General features: G+C 41.1%; 1 long non-coding RNA gene across 3 annotated transcripts; it reads right to left on the minus strand.

Annotated features, from left to right (window-relative positions):
• Positions 1 to 427: 427 nt before the first annotated feature.
• Positions 428 to 4,236, minus strand: LOC127314491 (uncharacterized). 3 transcript variants are annotated; one of them, XR_007859693.2, is made up of 5 exons: positions 3,888 to 4,236; positions 3,506 to 3,747; positions 3,317 to 3,408; positions 2,250 to 2,722; positions 428 to 1,803 (listed from the first exon to the last, which is right to left on the minus strand). It is a non-coding gene; the product is annotated as an uncharacterized lncRNA (long non-coding RNA). The 3 variants fall into 3 exon arrangements; XR_007859692.2 differs by lacking the exon at positions 428 to 1,803 and having other exon boundaries at positions 2,483 to 2,722; positions 3,506 to 3,576; positions 3,678 to 3,747; XR_011749510.1 differs by having other exon boundaries at positions 428 to 2,410.
• Between the last annotated feature and the right edge of the window lie 1,329 nt (positions 4,237 to 5,565).

The following is a 5,565-nucleotide window of genomic DNA, read 5'->3' on the forward strand; positions in this document are numbered from 1 at the left end:
CAACGCCATGATAGAGGTGAAAGAGCATATTTTTTATAAGTTATAATTGATCCACTAATATAAAGACTTTTCTTTTGAATATTCTCTAATATCACTAATTATACAGAAGAGTGCTAGATTTGGAAACACCTCACTTCTCACAGTTATGTCACTTTAAACATATGGTATGAATGAATCAGTGATTCTAAGCAAACTCACCGAACCTTGGTACAAATATTTTTTAAGGGTGAAGAATAAACAACAATGTAAATTAGATCACACGATCAAATAAATGAGCCAATAATCAACAGCACAGACTTATATTGGGCGTTTGACTGTATATCTTTGCAATATAGTTCTCGGCCTTCACAATTTAAAGGAGGCTCGGTTGCAAAAAATATTTAGGGAAACCCATTGTAACATATAAATCAGATCTAAACTACCCAAGTGTACTCCCATTCAATAAAATACCAAAGCACTCCTTTACAAGCATATTTTTCCTACCTCTAATGGGACCTGGCATACATGGACAATGATGCATACAGTGAGGAGAGCTATATGTTTATCAATTCAAGAAGACAATGGTCTATTCAAAGTTCATCCTGAAAACACGGTAGTACTACATAATAATGAATAAAATATCTCTAAGAAGCTTGTTCTTGCTGACTTTGAATATGCTCATACACAATCAATGAATGGTCTGAAATAGAGCTATTGCTCCATAACCGCTTCCCAAATCTATTCTTTAAATTCTCAATGAGGGTGCAAACAGCTACTCATCAGCAACACAAACTGTATCTCGCCTCTACATGAAAACAGTTCGGCCCAAGCCTCTGCCTATTGTTGCCCGCGAAACCTAGATCACACCTGGACAGCTGCAAAAATGGTTAGACTACTTCTCTATGTAGAATCATGGGTAGTATACCTGGGGCGTGCTGAAGTAGTTAATATTACAGATTATAGTACTTAAATATATATGCGCTGAAGTGCACTAATTTTAGTATTTCACCAGTTCTTAAAAGGGAAACAATCTTTTAAAAAGGCTAAAAAGGTAACCACTGACTTGCGATGCAAGACAATATATAACTATTGTTCAGAAGAAAACGGGTAATCACAAAATACTAAATACGGTCTTGGCATCTGGATTAGTTTCCCTGAATAGAAAATAAATAAATTTGTGTATTCGTAGTCAATTAGTCTTCTCTAAGATGGCTTCTTAATATCTTTCCAAGCCATTGATTCCCTGAGTTCATTCAGAAATATTTTCACTACAATCATTCTAATGCTAAAATTTTAAAATTGTAGAGTTGTGTGTCTTTCTTGGGACCGAAAGGTTGCATCGTGATATTTATCCTTATGCACAACACAACAGAAGGATAAGAAACACACCTAGAGTATTGCTTAGAATTTAGTGGCCGTAGCAAATCGAGTGTCCTCTTAATTTAAGTGAACACCAGCATGTGCACATTAAGCTTATCAGAAACTGGACAAATTTATTAACAAGTTAAATATTCATGCTACTAATCACATCACAAACCAATAGGGAACTATATTGATGAATCAAAACTATACTTGAGGAGGGAAAACGAAGAAGTGCACTGTTGCTACTGCAGTATGTTCCCTTTTGCAATTGGCACTTGCTCCAAATTGTGTGGGACTTAACAAGAACAGAGGATTGATTTGCTGACTGTGACATCCACCAAAGGGTTGTGTTATCTACCAAAGGGTTGCTTCCTACTGAATTCTTCATGGCCAGATTTGGTTTGGTACTGGATGTTGACTTTTCCCCGTGTAGTATCTTTAGAACAGCGCACCATGCACTCTCTGCAAAATGGCTACATCAATTAGGGAAGCCACCATAGATCTAGGAATATTACCACCAATAGCATTACTTATGTTAGTTCTTAAATCTGCAAAGGGAGTAGCCCAAAACAGGAGGAAACAAGTAAAAAAATTATAACATAGAAAATGTAAATTTTGCTCTGACGTACAATTTTGATTGTTCAACTTCCATCTTATGGTTTATGCATTGTGCCATTTTAAAAGGAGTAAATATCACTACAGCTCTATTCTTGAGGTACTTAGCAAGGAAACAAATTTACCATTTCAGAAGCTCTAATAGCTAGCAGCGATAAACATAAGAAACATAGGCAACGAAGTAAGCCAACTTTGCGATCAACCAACACACTTCGACAACTCTCGTGATGCATCCGACCATGCAAGTTTTGCTCAAGGCAACAAGAAAGCAGCCTTCGAGACCTACTACCTACATGATCTGAATTGTTTTCTCCGACCGTTTCCTCTTTAGTCTTTGATGTTCATGCACTCAGTTCTTGTCTCCGGCCGTTTCCTCTTTAGTATCTTCGGTACAGTGCAGGATGCACTTTCTGCAAACGGGTACATGAAGTCTATGGGCACCATAACCATATCACTGTTATCCATCAATCATAGTACTTTAGTAAAATAATACTTAACTTCACTACAGGGGTAGCACATAATTCAGTGAACCAAGCAAACAATCTTAAATATTAGCAAGGTTTCTTCCAACTTTTCACACAACAAGAGCAAATACAGGAAAAAACACAACCTATTCAAAGGAGGTTTATATTATACACCATTTTGATTGGATTAGTTGGTCATCTTCTGGGACAACATGTCTCTGTTTCGCAAGTGATGAACCTTCTTAATTACTTTGTACTGCAGAAAATTCTCTCCTAACCCACAGTCGATCTCTTCCAACGTTCTGCCGTTTTAAAACAAGAAGATATCAAGACAAAAGGAGATTTGTTCTTAGATCAAAGTAACATGCATGTAACATAGTCAACTATTTGGCAGGAATCAGGTTAATAAATCTCCATCAAATAATCAACTTATGGCCTTATACCAAGTGGCACGATCCATCTATCTTCACAGAGTGACTATGAATAATAACAAATGCTTATGCATTTAAAAGTCTTATTAATCACATAACTTAAACTTCGCCATCCCAAATCGAGTATATCTGAACGTGAATGAAACTACCTTAGTGTCATGTTCAAGCTAGCAGTTATATGATGCTCCAAATGCTTATGCAGGATCCAAACTAAAATCGGTGGGAGTTTGCTATATAGGACAAAAGAAACTCGATCTCGTAGTTATGGCTTTCTTGAATGAATAAGTGGCTCATCTAATGCTTATACATCCGAGGATCTGTGCAAAGTTGTCAGTTGAACTCTATACGCAACATGAGTTGTAGATTGAATATCTAACTAATAATAAGTTATCTACCTGATTGAAAGAAATTAGCAACACTACTTTTCCAGCAACATTGACATGGTCTAAAGAATAATCTTATCACCTAAAGGAATTTCCACATGTTGTACAATTGCCCTCTGCGTGGCATTGCGTCGGAGGTCGAACATCTCCGATGCTTGTCTACATAGCGGCCTCCTAGCGAACCCCAACGTCAATCAATCCACCATCGTTAAGAGTAAACCCAAAAACTCACAATTTGCGAGCAATATTAGAGGTGTGGTAGTTGATTTACCTTCATCGTGGCGACATGGCAGACTGGATTTGACGCTTCGCCTGCATCAACTTCTCAAGGAGGCCTACATACTGAGAGAGAAAAAAGAGAGCAAAGCGGATCGAAATCAATTGGATTTTGGAGACAAATCTATGTCAGAAACCGCATAAGAGGAATCAAGCGAACACATCACCTTACATCCTGCCACAGAATCCAGCCCAGTAGAGCAATTCGCACTTGTGAACCCAACAATTCCTGAGTTCCTGAGTTTGACATCAAAGATTAGAAAACACCAATGGAGCGGGTCAACCACAAAATTCACCGTAGGCAAGAGCCATGGCTGCTGAAGGGATGACGGGTTTCGGCCAGAACCATATATGGAGGAGAGCGGGAAGTAACGTACCTCAACTCCGAGAAACAGTAACGGAAGGGAGACCGCTGACCTTCCTCGTCATTACTCCGTCGTTATCAGTCAGACCATTCGTCGCTCTGAAACGAAGGAAGAGATGCAGGGAAGGAGACAACGATGCCGTAATAACATGAAAAGAAGGTGAACGGGAGGTCTAAAACCCACTTATTGGAGCAGTGGCCCATGAAGCAAATTAGCAGATTCAGGATCAATCGGCCCAGTTCACGAGAAGACCTCCAGATCCATCTCTGGAGTAGAAGCCCGATAATGGGGAGCCAGAGGAGGAATGCATAATTGGACGGGTAAGAAGTTTTAGCGAAGCGGAGTGGGACGAGCGACGATCTGAGACGTCTGGTAGCAAGATCGGACGGCTGACGACCTAGAATCACTGTGGTGAGGCCTAAGCAGTTCCATTTTACTGTTAACTAATGGAAGGTTTTGGTTTGGGGTCTTATTCGAAGACTTGTAGACCAACTCTTGGGTGTTCCACCTATATAATGAGGGCCAAGGGGAGGGGGCCGGCCACCCTAACACCACAAGGTGGCCGCACCCCTTAAGTGGCCGGCGCCTCCTTCTCCCCAAACCCTAGCCGCCCTACTCCTCCTTCTCTCCCGCACGCTTAGCGAAGCTCCGCCGGGTTTCTCCACCACCACCGCCACCACGCCGTCATGCTGCCGGATTCAAGAGGAGCTACTACTTCCGCTGCCCGCTGGAACGGGGAGGTGGACGTCGACTTCATCAACACCGAATGTGTGACCGAGTACGGAGGTGCTGCCCGTTCGTGGCGCCGTGATCAAGATCTTCTACGCGCTTTTGCAAGCGGCAAGTGAACGTCTACCGCAGCAACAAAAGCCTCATCTTGTAGGCTTTGGAACTCTTCAAAGGTGAGTCTTGATCATCCCCTCGTTGCTACCGTCTTCTAGATTGCATCTTGGTTTGGATTGCGTGTTCGCGGTAGGAAATTTTTTGTTTTCTATGCAACGAATCCCTACAGTGGTATCAGAGCCGTGTCTATGCATAGATGGTTGCACGAGTAGAACACAATGGTTTTGTGGGCGTCGATGCTCTTGTTGTCTTTAGTTTGAGTACTTTGCATCTTTGTGGCATAGTGGGATGAAGCGGCTCGGACTAACTTTACATGACCGCGTTCATGAGACTTGTTCCTTGTTCGACATGCAACTTGTATTGCATAAGAGGCTTTGCGGGTGTCTGTCTCTCCTACTATAGTGAAGATTCAATTTACTCTTCTATTGACAACATTAGTATCACTGTTGTGGTTCATGTTCGTAGGTAGATTAGATCTCTCTCGAAAACCCTAAACCACGTAAAATATGCAAACCAAATTAGAGACGTCTAACTTGTTTTTGCAGGGTTTGGTGATGTGATATGGCCATAATGTGATGATGAATATGTATGAGATGATCATTATTGTATTGTGGCAACCGGCAGGAGCCTTATGGTTGTCTTTAAATTTCATGTTGAGTAATATTTCAAAGTAGTTGTAATAGTTGCTACATGGAGGACAATCATGAAGACGGCGCCATTGACCTTGACGCTACGCCGACGATGATGGAGATCATACCCGAAGATGATGGAGATTATGTCCGTGCTTTGGAGATGAAGATCAAAGGCGCAAAGACAAAAGGGCCATATCATATCACATATGAACTGC

This window comes from Lolium perenne, chromosome 7 (assembly GCF_019359855.2).
Source record: "Lolium perenne isolate Kyuss_39 chromosome 7, Kyuss_2.0, whole genome shotgun sequence".
NCBI classification, from domain to species: domain Eukaryota; kingdom Viridiplantae; phylum Streptophyta; class Magnoliopsida; order Poales; family Poaceae; genus Lolium; species Lolium perenne.